Source organism: Aethalodelphis obliquidens, unplaced genomic scaffold, assembly GCF_003676395.1.
Source record: "Aethalodelphis obliquidens isolate GAN/ISIS:26980383/991018 unplaced genomic scaffold, ASM367639v1 scaffold71, whole genome shotgun sequence".
NCBI lineage: Eukaryota > Metazoa > Chordata > Mammalia > Artiodactyla > Delphinidae > Aethalodelphis > Aethalodelphis obliquidens.
Window position 1 is genome coordinate 2,311,895 of NW_020838015.1, and position 14,159 is coordinate 2,326,053.

At 60.4% G+C, this 14,159-nt stretch overlaps 1 protein-coding gene across 10 annotated transcripts in view; it reads right to left on the reverse strand.

Annotated features, from left to right (window-relative positions):
• The window catches only part of BCOR (BCL6 corepressor), a 116,163-nt gene that overhangs the window by 39,470 nt on the left and 62,534 nt on the right, over nucleotides 1-14,159 (reverse strand). For 2 of the 10 annotated variants that reach the window (XR_003429655.1, XM_027091441.1), the window contains exon 1: nucleotides 6,136-6,307. The exons of 3 other annotated variants lie outside the window; for them this stretch is intronic. The gene's annotated coding sequence lies outside the window, so the exon portion shown is untranslated. Of the gene's footprint in view, nucleotides 1-5,333; nucleotides 5,659-6,135; nucleotides 6,807-14,159 lie in introns of those variants that run through there. 5 more of the 10 variants (XM_027091443.1, XM_027091437.1, XM_027091442.1 and 2 more) reach the window with 4 other exon arrangements.

Sequence of the window (14,159 nt, forward strand, 5' to 3'; positions counted from 1 at the left end):
CACCCTGACCTGACTCACCCTCTTCCCCCCAGTAGTTCCTCTGGTTTGCACCTAGACAATAAATTTAGTTTAATTTAGCTTCCGGTCTTTAATTTTAGCAGGTCTCCTTTTTGCATGCAAATCAATAGGCAATTACCATCTAAAAGCTCGCCCAGCCCCGGGTCAATGTAAATTGATCATTGTCCGCCTTCCACAAAATAACACCGGGAGTCTGTGATGCATAATGAGATTATACTGGAAACTGTCTTTTAGATCAAATTATATTTTATGCTGTCAGGATCTTCTCCTAGCGGACTTCCCCGCTAGTCTAATCACGGGGCGCCGGAGCCCATGGGTGCCGAGAGGCGATGGCTGACCGGGGAGACATGGTTCTAAGAAATAACAAAGTGCGGGGACGCCCCCCCCCCCGCCGCCATTTCCAACACCCTCGACTAGGGGCAGGCGGAAATGAGCCTGCGCTGGGAAAGGGGGCCTTCTACAGAAACGTTGCGGGGGAAAAGCTCGTTGGTTAATTCCCATCCAACAGAAAGTCAGCTATCCCTTCCGGAAGAACACATGGGGGGCAACCAGCGAAAGCCGTCGGGCCGGGCTGGAGGTTGGGAGACGTCCCCGGCCAAGTGCTCGGGGCACAGGCGGCTCGGCTGCCACGGGGGTGGCCTGAGAAGACCTTCCACTCCTGCCCCGGCTGCTTCTCAAGCCAGCGCCACCATCTAGGCCCCGGCAGCGCAGCCAGCCTTGCAAACAGACGGAATCCTGCCGGCCGTACACTCGGGCGAAGCAGCCCGGTCGGGCCAGGCCGGCTTCGGCCTCCCCTCCCCTGACTGGGCGAGGCCCCTCCAGGCCCGAACCGTGTGAGCCGAGGGCTGGAGGCCTCCAGCCAGGAGAAGGTCCTCCCGCCCTTGCGCGGCCCCCGGGGCACGGGTGTGACCCTTGGAGCTTAACAAAGGGCCTTCAGAGCTCCTTTCGGCCTCGGGCTGGCGGGGGAGGGGTGGGGCCAGCGGGGAGGGGAGCGGTACGGCGGCCCAAGTGGACCCGTGAGGCCCCCCGCCCCGCCGGGCTGGGTCTGCCGGGCCCGCCGCCCTCGAGGAAACCACCGAGGTGGCATTGCCGGGGCCGCCGGGCACTCCCGAGGACCGTCCTGGGGTTCGGGCGGCTCGGAGGCCGGCGAGCCTCCTGCCCAGCCCCGCGGCCCGGCTGTCGTGCCCGACCCAGCGCGGACTCCACCCGAGTGCGGTCTTCCCAATAAAAGCTGGAATTCCCGGCTGGGCTCAGACAAAGAGGGACCGCGGCAAATCGACGCCGCGGGCAAACCAAACCCAAACCGAGTTTACGCGCGCGTCTGGGGTCACAGAGGCGCCTGCTAATCCTCCCTACGCTGGCCGTCCCCGCACGGTCTCCTCAAGGGGGGGAAAAAAAAGGGAAAGAAAGCATACCTCCCCTTGATTCCGCCCAGAGGCCGAGCTTCGCACTTCTTTCGGTTCAGTCTCTATCAGTTCACTAGGCCCCGCGCCACCTTAGCAAACAGGACTTAGAGGAGCGCAACATCCCTTGCTCCCGACCCAGAATGCAAAGCTACTCCTCTTTTTCCTCCACCATCCATCCTCTCAGGGTCAAGAACTCAGAAATCTTTCAGAAATCCTCCTACCTGCTCAAGTCTCTTCCCCACTCTAGATGGGAAGAAACTGTAACAAGAAGCAATCTTAGTAACCAAGGGCCACCCACCCTTAGCTAGGCACCGTTGCCCTCAGTTTCCCTCTAGCCAAAGACACATTATTTCCCAGTGAATGAGTGTGCGAATGTGGTTGTGTGGCCCACACTTCCGTGCCCAGCTCTGTCTCACTGGGCAGGAAAATCTTCATCAGGCATTGAGGAGTTTTTGTCATTCAGCCTGTGTATCTAAGCGTGGATGTATGCATGTGAATGCTTTTTGTGTTTCCAAGTGACCCTCTTCACACCTTTAAATGGGCTTTTGTCTCTGGAACGAACTTACAGAAATTCTGCTCCAGTTTCCAGCTCAACGAAGTCTGGGATTTTCTCCTAGAATCTCGCTCTAGGTCTCAGTATTTGCATACCCATGTTTACATTCCTCGCGGCCAGTTCTTTATCTCTTCTGTATCTCTTGTTCCGTGTGGGCACCAGAGCCCAAGTGTCTCGATTTGTCTCAGCACCTGTCATTCAGGCGCACATCTTAATCTGTGCATTCCTGTCTAACACGTACACCTCCCCACGACTTACATTCTTGCTTTGCCTATATAATGTGGCTCGTTCCCAGACCAATATGGGTTTGCAGTTTAACGTAAGTAGAGGATCCCCTAAGACTACAAACCCTAAAAGGAAGAGGAGGGGGAAGGAGAGAGGAGTGTGACTAATGATTCATTTCTCTATAGGGTAACCCACCCACCAATTTCTACCTCAGGGAAAGAACGAGACCAATGCCTGCAGAGTTGTATTACATTTTTAGACCAATTCAATGCTGACCCCACGTATGTGTATACAAATGATCGATCTTGTACACATCACTATCCCACTCTTGTTTGGAGGCTGCCTCCCTGCACATATCTTATTTGAACTCTCCACAAGTTCATGGTTAGAACTGTTTTTATTTACATAGACAGCTCAAGGACCCCTCTGCTCTCTCTGATGCATACCTGTACACACTGGCCAGGCATTTCAGGCTTGGGTCTTTGGTCGGCAGCACTCCCGGTCAGAGGCCCCACTGACTAAAGCTCTGAGCAGACCTTCACATACTGGGCCGCTGGGAACATTAAGGTCTAACCTCTGCATCTCCCCAACTCAGTTCCTTAAGTGAGGGTGCCCACTGTGTGTGTTCACACCTCCCCCATTGAGAAGTATCGGGTCAAATTAGATCACCTAGCAACTGCGTTTGGTTCGTCGAAGAATCGAGCCCAACGTACCAGGATGTGAGATTGCATACACAGAAGAGAAAGGAAAACCCTAAGCCCAGACTCCCGCCTCCTCTCCCCAGGGGGCTACTTTGCCTCCAGGAATTTCTACTACACTCCCCACCCCCACTCTCCCTATCGTCTTTAAAGGGTTAAGAGAAACCCTCGCAGCCTTCCCTCCACCCTGGTCGCTGGGCCCGAAGGCTCGCTCGCTCACGGGAGTCTGCCGCCGCCTCCGCGGCCCGCCCCCCCCCCCTTCCCGTCCTTCAGCCGGGAGGGAGCCTGCATGCCTGTCTAGACCGATCTATCACAGGCACACCAACAACACCCGCGAGAGCGCGGAGACCCTACCCAGGTCCCCCTGCCCGCACGGTTCCCGGAGGACAGAACCCTGGAGCGTGACCGCGCATGCAGGGTCTGGGTGGGAGCCTACGGGCTCGGGCTGCCCCGAGCGCACAGCGGGTCCGCCCCGGCCCCGGCCCCCAGCGCTCCCGCCAGCCCGGCTGCCGGGGCACAGTCACAGCTCTGCGCGCTGGGCAGTCCTATTTTTATCTTGTCTAATCCCAAACTGGGCGGGGAGCACAGGCGTCGTGCTTAGAGAACAAGAGATAGGCGAGGGAGGCGGGGAGGAGCAGCCAGGCAGCGACGCGAGCGGGAGCGAGTTAAAGACACAGTCGAGGCGACCGAGAGCAGGAAGAAAGAGCGGGCTGCGCGGGCCTCGAGGCGCCGCACGCAACGCGCCGCCCGGCGAAGTTACACTCGCCTCCCGGTCGCCCCTCGCCGCCCGTCCCTCCCCACTTCCCAGCGGCGCTCTCCGCAGCCCGGGCCGCGGGGCCCCGGCCTGTGTGGGAGGCAGAGGCCCGGCCGGCCCTGCAAAGGGCTGGAGAGAATCGCTAATGAGCTGTGCGGCCCATTGATCCGGAGAACACTTCCTAATTAACTCTCAGTCACCTACTGGTGACAGCGCCTCAAAGGACAGCGCTGGGGCCGTCCGAGCCCCAACCCCGACCTGCCCGCGGAGCGCCTGGCGCCCGAACCCCGCGCGCCCCCCCTCACTACCCCAGGCAATCCCGGTGAGTGGCGGCGTAAACCCGCACACTAAAGGCCAGCCTCGGATTAAACCTGGACGGCATATTAATCAACGCCATCTCCCCCCTTCCTCCACGCGGTGAAATCATGCCCAAAATAAACACGGGAACCAACACTGCAAAGCCCAGACCAGATAACAGGTCGGGGGTGGAGTGGGAAGGGTCGAGAAGCAAACGTATTTTCCAAGTGTCCACGTACAGGAGTCTCGGAGGCCGACAATTAAAATGCCTTCCACACAAGCAATTCTGTTGGCCAAACCGAATCCAACACCTCGTAAGGATTGATTTCGGCCCGCGGTGTCCGTTTCCAGTGCCACAGGAAGTGTCAGATGGCTAGAAATACCCAAGTCTGTCTGCGTTCACCACCCACCACCTTCTGGGGTGGGCCATTTCCTCCTCGTTTTTATTCCCAAGTCATTTTAAGGGTTTTTCTCCAGAGACTACCCCTAGAATCAAATACCACTACCCCTCCTCTGGCCTTCTCTCAAAAAAGAAAAAAACAAAAAAAACGGCTAAAACCCTGAGCTGTCTACTCTAGACACAGGAGGCTGTACGAATACCTATTTGAAGCGCGCTGGTTTCTTTTTTTAAGGTTTGTTTTTAAATACACATAACCCTCCCCCCTCCTTCGCTCTTCCATCCCCCCAACCCTTTAGACGCCGGCGGCGCGCGCCCTCGCGCGCGGACACTCACAGCCTCTAGCTGGAGATCGCGGACTTTCTGGAAAAGATTCATTAACTGCAAATTAAGCCTCGCCCCGGCCTCGGCCTACACGCGGCCAGGCTCAGCCGTCTCAGGGACCCGGGGACGTGCCCACTCGAAAGTGCAGGCGGCGGGAAGCCCGCCGGGACCACGCTTGCCTCGAGCCGCCCTACTCCGCACACGGCGCCCCGGGGCTTGCTTGGTAAACAGCAGGAGCACGTCGCCGCCGCCCCGAGCCCCCTAGTTGGCGGAGGCTCTGCAGCGCAGCCGCCCGCCTGCTCCGAGCGCGGGCCCCGCGGCGCGGCGGCGCCTCGCCCTCCCCGCCTCGGCCGAGGATCGCGCCCGGGTGCGCAAGTTCCTCTTCGCCCTCAGCCTCTGCGCCGCACGCCCTCCGAGTGGGACCAACTTCCTCCGGCCGCAGACTCGCACACGCCCTACAGGGCTTTCCACCAGACTCCTCTCTGCCCAGAGGAGGACCCAGGTCTCGCCCCCCCGCCCGCCGCCGCCCCCGCACGATCTACCCCCACTCCTGGGGTCTCACAACTTAAAACCAACCCCACGACGTCGCAGGGAGGGTGGGGGTGGACCAGGGTGGCAGATTAAAATTTTAAAAGAACATTTACAAAACAAAGCGTCTGACCTGACTGGCTGGCTGGCGGGCGGGCCGAGTCGGAACCCCTCGCTCTGCTCGATTTCCTAGTATTTTTTTTTAATCCACGTGATTCACGCTTTAGAGCAAGCCAAAAAAAAAAAAACAAAAAAACAAAAAACCGGGACTCCCCTCCCGAGTCGCGCGGCAGCGGCGGCAGGTCGAGCTCGGCTCGGCCCGGGGCGCCCGCCACACACACCCTCGCGCACGCACACGCCGTCGTTCCACGAGCAAGAACGAGCTGCCCCCGGAGAGGCGAGACGAGGCAGCAGCGGCTGGGGGTTTTTACAGTTCTTTCCCGAGTCGAAAAAGAAAGCAGACGGGAACCCGCCGCCCTCCCCTTCCTGCTAGCGAGCTAACGCCGAGCCGAGCTTCCCAGCTTCCAGCGCAGCTCACCCCCCCGCCCCCCCCGCCCGACTCGCGGCGCTCAGCGACGACCGCGCTCCCGCGCACACAGGCACATACTGCCTGCAAACTTCCACTCCGCGAACTCCCTGCTCTCCTCCCAGCCCCCAGGGGGGCGGCAGGCCCCCCCGCCGCGCCCCCCCCCCGAAGCCCACGCCGGGCCGCTTAGGTTGGCTGCATTTTTAATAACTTACAGCTAGGAAATAAAAACGAAAGCAAGGCAGCCAAAGTGAAGCGCGAGGCACAAGCTTCGAGGGGTACGCGAGAGAGTCAGAGGAGCCACCCGCCGCTACTCTGGGCCCCGAGAGAGGGGGCCGACTGCAGTCCGCCGCACGCACGCTCGCCAGCCCGCGCGGCCTCCCCGGGGAAAGGTGTTCCGGGCACTGACCTGAAATCCCCGGCCGGGGAGTAAGCAGGGAGCCTGCGATCCGGCGCTTTGAAGTTTTCCCCGGAGCAGAGTCGAGGCGGCGAGGAGGAGCGACGGGAGGTGGGGTGGGTGGGGAGAGGTGTGCGGGGTTGGAGGAAAGTGGGGTGGCGACGTTGGCGATGGGAGAAGGGGCCGGGCCGGGGAAGCGCGGCGAACAGCAAAGTTTGCCGTCCCCCGCTGCCCGCAACCCGCTCGCGGCGCCGCGATCGCTCGCCTCCCTCGCCGTCTGCTGCCAGCCGGCTGCCCTCGGGGTCGGCCCCGCCGAGGGGTGGGCTCTGGGCCGGGTGGGGGCGGGGCAGGGCGGGGCGGGCTCAAAGCCTCCGGGCAGGTGGCGACAGCCCCGCGCGATCCTCCGGGCTCCGGCGGCTGGGCCGGGCTCGGCCGGGCTCAGCAGCTCTCGCGCCGCCGCTGCTGCCGCCCGCGCTCGGGCAGGAGCCCCAGCGCCATGTTGACGGTTCGCCGCGAGCGCCCGCTCGGGCTGGGTGTGTGAATGTGTGTGTGTGAGTGTGTTGGCCAAGTCTTCCCTGCGCGGCGACAGCGCGGCTTGGGCTCCCCGCCCGGCAGCTCGCGGGCTCCCCCTCCGCCGCCGCTGCCGCCTCGCTCCCGCTCTCGGTCGCGGTCTGGGCTCCGGCGCGTCTTCCCCGCTGCCGCCGAGCTCGGTCCGCGTTCAGCAAGGAGCGTAGCTCTGCCTCACCTCGCCGCTGGGAGCCCAGGCTCCGTCTGCCGCCGCACGCCGCGATCCCAACGCGTCCCCCCTCCCTGGTTCCCTCCTCTTCCTCCTCCCCCTCCCTCCGCCCTCTCGCCCGCCCTCCCTCCCTCCCTCCCTCCCAGCAGCCGCCTCCCCTCCCCCCGCAGGCGCAGCGCTCGGGCGACAGCCGCCCGCCCGCCGCCGCCTCCAGCTCTCGCAAGTTTGAGCTCCCCCAGCCTCCGCTCACCCTCCGCTCACCCTCCGTTGCGGCGCCTGGGCGGTGGGGTTTCGGAGGCGTGATTCCCCAAGAAAGGTTTGCCCGAGTTTCCCCAACCGTCATCGATTCCCGGCGCGTTTCACCTCTCTGGGTCCGAACCCCAGACCACTTGGGTGGCGTCCCCCTCGCCCCTTGTCCTCCCCTCCCCCGCTCGGACCGAGTTGGCTGCGCACACCCCGCCCGGGCGCGCGTCCTGGGCGAGCGAGAGACCGACTTGGGCGGCGGCGGCGGCGCGGGCGGCCCGCTGATCCTGAGCCGAGGGGATGGGGGGCGGCGGGGGCGGCTCTCCCAGCCGCGCGCCGAGACTCCCCTCGCTACCCAGAAGGCCAGTGGAGGACCGCAATTACCATAAAGCGCCTAGCACTCGGCTCAGCCAAAGCTGTCAAACCCCAGCGGCAGCCGCCGCTGCCTCCTCTCGCCACCAGCGCTGCGCTCTCTCGGTCGTGCGTCCCCTCCGAGACCAAGCAGAGCCTGGCGAGTGCGCGTCGGTGCCCATCCACACCCTGGGTCCCCCCTTCCTCCCGGAGAAGCCCTTTCCCATTTCGGTGTCAAGAGCTACCTGAAAACACCACCTTGGGCAACGGTGGCCGTTCCGCCCGAACTCCGCGCCCGAGTTCCCCGGACGTTTCGATTGTGTGGGAATTGTTTGGAGAGGCGGGGGATGGAGGAGGCAGCCCGTGGGGCACAAGGAGGCGGGGGTGGGGGCGGTAGGGGAGTGGAGATCCACCAGAATTTCTCCCCGTTCTCGGGCATTTCACAGTCTGCATCTCAGATGATTAGAGGGTCTGTCCTGGCCCCTCACCCCTGCCTCGGGAGATTATCTCCCGCGTTTTATTTTCCTTGGCAGGGAGCAACTTTTGGCTTACACCGTTCGCTCCATAAATTTCCACTCGGTAACGTCGTGCTGATCGGAGCTCGGCGGCGGCGTACAGCCTGCGCCCGCAACAGTTCAATTCAATTGACACGTATTGAGCTTCTCCAGCGCACCCGGCGCGGCGCTGGGCGCGGGGGGAGGGCAGGGGCAGGCAGGCGAGAGGGGGAAGCGGAGAGGCGAGGTTCCGGCCTCCCCAGAGCGCAGAGCCTCTAGGGCGAGCCGAGAAGCCCCAGTTCGTGAAGCGGGCGGGAAGGGGTGGGAGTGGGGGAGGGGTGTTCCGGCCTAACCGGGCCCGGACACCGCCGCAAGAGGTGACCCCACTCCGTTGCTGGATAGGCTCTTTTGATGCTGAACGTGGGGGAGTCTCTTTCTGCCTAAGGACAAGATGGTGCAGGCTCGATGAGAACATCAATCCGAAATGGAGGTGGCTTGTAAATTCCACACGGAAAGTTTTAAAATATCCTGGAGCGTCTCCATGCCAAAATAAAAAAGAGCATCTCAAGTTGATTACTAAGTCAAGGTCAAGGCCAAAATCAGCTCTAGCTAGCAGATCCCTTTAAAAAATTAGACTTAATACTGACTGCAGGACTGGTGTTAGGTGCGATTTTATTTATTCTGTTTTAGTTCTCAGTACATAGTTATAAAAACAGCCCTTTTCAAAGCAGAAGTGAAACATCTCTACCGTTTGAAACCCGAAACTTCGAGCAGAATTAAATCTTCATGCTCCAGAGCTGCTTAAAACAACTGATGCAAAAGACAGGCGGGCAAGTGCCCCTGTGAGCAGTTCCCAGCCCTGCTGGGCCGCCACGGCTTCCAGGACCCGTGCCTGCATAATGGAATGTACGCCTTTTTCTTCCTGGTCTCTCTGGAGGTGGGTGTCTCTGAAGGCTAACCCACACATTTTTTTAATCTCCGGTAACAAGCAGAAAGACACCTGGACTATTATGCTGTAAAGCTATTTTTTATAAAGACATTTTAGGGCCAGACATTAAAAGTTATTAGACTGAACGCATGCAACTTACAGACACAGCTGGAGAAAAGGCCTCTGGTTGTGTGTTGTAGCAACATTTCTTTTTGAAGCAACTCCTTTTATTCAAAACAAATCTAAAATAACCGGGAAGGCTGAAGTTGGGTATTTGTGGGGAAACACTCTGAATGCGGTTCCAGGCAAGGAGACCGCTGTGCCACTGTGGGCCGAGAGGGAGAGCTGGCCTGGGTGAGTGCGGAGCCGTGCCAGGCTCTTCTGGCTCAGTTAGGCCACCGCAGAGACCCTGGCCCCATGCCCGGCCACCTTCTCTCCCCTTCCCATGCCTCCCCAACTCTCCCCCCATGCACAGGCTTTTCCCGGAGTTGAAAGTTGCGTGTAACCGTCCAGAACTTTTGGAAAATCCAGGAACCAAGTTAAAACACGGAGTCTGCTGCCTCTCCGAGTCCTGTGGCCTCCCGGGGCTGCTGACAAAGGGGCCTGTTTGTCTAACTTTAAAAGTTAAAATGAATTGGGGAGGGGGGCGGTGCCGTAAATGCGAAGGGGCCAGAGGAGGGCTGACTGTGGGAGAAATTTGATGCTGGAGACAAACAGACCAGTAAATTCGCCTTTGACGTAATTTGCAGCATGCGCGCGCGCGCGCGCGGGCACACGCGCGCACGCACGCACACACACACTTTTTAAGGAGTCTTGCCTCCGTGGTATCCTTGGTGGGATTAAAAGGTTTCTCTTCCATCTCCGAGGGATATATTTTGCAACTCTGCGAGACTTTAAAAAATATCTTATTAAGGCAGTCCTAAGAGGCATGAATGTACGTGGGGGGGGCGAGGGGGTTCACGACTCCCTGGGGATTAAAATGTGAGTTTTTCCTGAGGTGCTCTAAGGTGGAGGAGGGGGAGGGAGTTTACACCTATTGGCCCGGTTAGTTGGCATTATTCCAGGGAGGAGAAGCAGAAAGCTCAGGAATGGCAGTCCCGTCTTGTGTCCTCACTTGGGAAGGGGCTCCGGGAGTGGGGACACCGTGGAGCCTGCAGCCTGTGCGGGCCCACTCCTGCTCCCTCCTCCCCTGCCCTCCCACGAGTCCCTCAGGAGCTGACCTGGGGGTCAGGCTGCTACACTCGGCACTCAGCAAGGGGAGGATTTCAATGAAAGCAAAGGAGGAGGCGGCGGGAGAGAGCCAGCGAGTGAGCGCAAGGGAGGGGAGGCCGCACAGGCAGCGGAGAAATAAAGAAATGGGCACAGAATGGCGAGGTGCTTCCAACTGAGCCGCAGGGCCGCTCCTCTCCCACCTGCCTCTTGTCCCCTGGGAAGGGTCTCCCAGTTATAACCTATGGCTCTCGGGCACTCTCTTGCTGCGGATTCTATCCAGCCTCTGCAACTGGACAAGCAGGTTGGCACTTCCGGGGAGCAGGCCTGGAGCCTGGTCGCCCTTTTCCTGCCAGGCTGACTGTGTAAGGTCTGCCAGGCCCTCTTCCACACCTTCAGTCACCGCCCAAGGCCTAGGGGAAAGGCCATGCATCCCGCGGTGCGGTTCTTACCTGGAGTTTGGGGGACCCTGGGACCCTAACATGGTGCGCGGGGTTTGTTTGTAACATACTTGCAGGAACTAAGTCATAAAGCTCTGTAGGCCCCGATGGCGCTCTTCGGAGGCTGTTCTCATGTCTATGCCACTGGTGATCGGAATAGGTGGGATTTGTGTGATTACAGAGAATGCATTTTTACTCTATATAGTGTGAGCTAGCCTGTTCATGTTAACTATTTTTAAAAACAAACACCTACAATGACAGTCTTCCCTGGTCACTTTGTAAAAGAGCTCTGGGCTTACCAAGTGGCACTTAGAAGACCCACTGGCCCATCTTCCAAGCACAAGGCATCCTTGTCCCAGGGATTTCACTTATCTGGAAACATCTAAAGGTAGCTGCCTTCCCTGGTAGGAGTCTGCTAGACTTAGAGGTCTCCAGGTTGAAGACAGTTGCTCTTTCTGTCTAGTCTTTGAACGGTTACGGGGCGTTTGTGGGGGGAGGGTCCAGACGGCAGGCCCAACATGGTAGCAACTGCCTCTCCGAATTTCTGGTCTGGGCTAGATTTTAGGCTCTGACCAGGCACCGGTGGGTGAACTACCGCCGACACTGAGGGGCTTGCTGGGTAGACGGATGTCAGCCGAACGAGCATAGATACTGGCGGCTTGGGGAGGCCCCGTCTTGCGCCCCACCTGGCCCCTGCTTAAGAGCCCTCGAAGCCACCGAGCTGGGCTGGATGCGCCTGTAGATAGACTCAGATGCCACGTCCCGCCCCGGCTGCTTATTTAGCGAGGTGCCTCCAGCTCATATTCTACCCAGTCGGGGTCAGCGAGTGGGAACCGCGGGGAGAGGGGGCGGAGAACACCAACTCCTCGCTCGCAGACCCAGCAGGGCGGCCTTCCGCCCGAGCCGTTTTATTTGCAGCTTCCCTCCTCGGTGGCCGCGGGCCCCCTGCGGACACGCACCACCCTGAGCCCCTTCGCGGGCACTATCCCGGGGCCTGGAGGGATCTGGAAGGCTCCGCCAGCCCCTCGCTCGGGGTAGGAAGGGAGTACCGCCCAGCAGATGAAAACGCGGCGCTGGCCTGTCCCTAAGTACCTCTGAGGCCACCACAAAGTCGGGCGCAGAGGTGAGTGGCGCGGGGCGCTTGCCCCGGGAAGGTCAGCCAGGGAGCAAAGCTTGGGGCTAGCGCAGGGCTGGGGATTCCAAACGGCCTAATCCGCTGCACTTCCCCCCCTCCCTCCCTCCCCGCTCCGGGTCCAATCTGCTCGGCCTTCGCCCGCGATGCTCCCCCCATCCCGGCGTCTCCAGCACGTTGGCAGTCGCGCAGCCCCCGGCCGCGAGCGCGGGGGGGTGGGGTGGGGTGCGCAGGGTGGTTTGTTTTGCGAGGCCTGACAGAACCTTCTGTGTGCGGCGGAGGGAGGAGGCTAATGCATAATGCACAGCGCCTGGAAGCCCGGCCATTAGCGGCCTGTCGGTGACACAGACAAACGACTGAGAGGGAGGAGATCCAGCTCGCTCTGGAGTTTAAATATACCAGCGTAGAGGGGAAACGCCATGATTTAAAAGTGTGTGTTTGCAGACACTCGCATATATTTTAATGATTTCCAGCAGGCCGTGCGCCCCAGCCTTGCATCCTCCTCCCCAAAGGGGGGACATGTATGGGGGGGGTAAGAATGAAGGCAGAGTGAGAGGCCTCAACCCGAGACCCATCGCTAGCTTCCGAGGGATGAAGGGGAGAAGAGGTTGGTAAATGCACCGCGGAGAAAGTGAGGCCTAGGGAAGCCACACGACCCAAGGCCATCCCCAGATTTTTGTTTTTTTAAATCTGGCCATCGAGCCTTCCACCCCGGACTGGACCTTCTACGCTGTACTAAAAAGAAAGGCCTGGGGGAAAGAATAAACCCTACTACCCCGGCTTCCCCCCAGGTGCCCACATTTTTGAATCTTCCCTTTCCACCGACAATCCAGAGACCTCCTTCCTCCCCGTTTAACACACCAGTGTTTTTTAGCAATTAAGGCGAGAAGGGGGTGGGGATAAAGATAAGCCAATTTTTTTTTCCGCCATGCAAGTGTGAAAGATAAGATAACGCTAAGCTGAGGCAAAGCGGCTGCTTACAACCTCCCCTCAGCGATTTTGATCGGTCACTTCTTATCTCACAAAAATGCTCCTTTCGAAAACTGCATCAAAAAAAGAAAAAGGCTGAAGGAAAGCATTTTCATTTGGAACTGACATTTAAAACTCACCTTCTCTACACCAGCAACTCCTCCCCATCCGCGGGGCTCCCCAGGAAAAGTCGCACCTCGACTACAGGGTTTCAGGCTTTCTCGTGGGGGGCAGGATTACTAGTGTAATTAGAGTGAATAAAACCAGGGATGCGTGATGAGGATTTATCCTGCATCCAACCCCAGCCTCGCAGCCGGGTTTTCCTTCTCTGAGTTCCTGGTCGCTGTTTGTGTTTCACCATCGCGCTCGTGTGTTAAAACTAAACAGGTAGTTATATTTGGGAGGATCGTATAACTGTGTCAACACGAAGCCGTTGTTAATGCGAAATAATAAGAAACTCTGCTGACTTTTACAGGCCCCTGTAAAGGATGGAAAAGGCGTCATGCGCCCCGGAACCCGAGAACTCTCAGCCGAACCGGACTCTCGGGGAGTCTTATAAAATTCTTTTCTCGCAAAAAAATCTCACCAAGGGGTTTCCGGAAGACTTTGTATTTGTTGAGGGAGGTTTCGGTATTGAACTCCAGGCCCGCGGGGCGGCCTGTAAATTCCCCCCAGCCCAGCCGCTGGCCCCAGATCGCAAACATCAAGGCAGGCGCCCCAGGCTGAGTTGATGAACCTCTGCGCCCACCTCCGGCTTACAGCTCCCGAGCTCCCACTTCTTCACCCCCCATCCCGGGTTCGCGACTCGGCGCTGGGCGCAAACCGAGTCTGCCCTCTCCGGGCACGACCTAAAGCCCGGGGCTAGCCGCGGCCGGATAGTCCCCGGGGAGCCGAAACCGCCGAGCGGGGAAACCCCTCCTCTCGCCCTTCCGCGAAAAGCCTGGCCCCGGCGTAGGCGCCAAGCAAACGGGCGTCCGCTGACAGCCGGGCCTCACGTAAGGCCCACACGCGTCCCATTAGTCAGCCTGAGTTCCCCTCGGGCGAGCAGTCTGGCGCGGCCCCAAGGCCAGGCGCGGGCGGGGAGGGGGTGCGGGGCCGCGGCGAGCTGGGAGCGGGGCGGGGGCGCGGGCTCTGCGGGGCCCGGCCGGGCTCGGTTCCGCGTTCCTGGGCCCGCGGGTAAGCTGAGCCGGCGGGGCAGGCCGCTCCCTGGCTGGCGCCGAGGCGCCGAGCTGCGCTTCACGTGCCCGCCATATCAGCGGCGGCGGCGGCGGCGAGGAGCGGGGGCAGGGAGGCGCGCCGCAGCTCCCGCGGGGCCTCCGGTCCCCCTTCCCCCGCCCTGCGGGGGGCTGGGTCCGGACCACCCCGCAGCCCCCATCCCCGCGCCGGCCGAGAGCGGCGCTGCCAGACGCCAAGAGGCTTCTAGGGCGCCGTTCCGAAAGCTGCGCGGCGGCGGCAGCCAGGGGAGGGTGCTCCTCGCGGCCGCCCCGGGAACTTCCCGCCGCCCCGCCGCCGCCGCCGCCGCAGTCACCGGGGC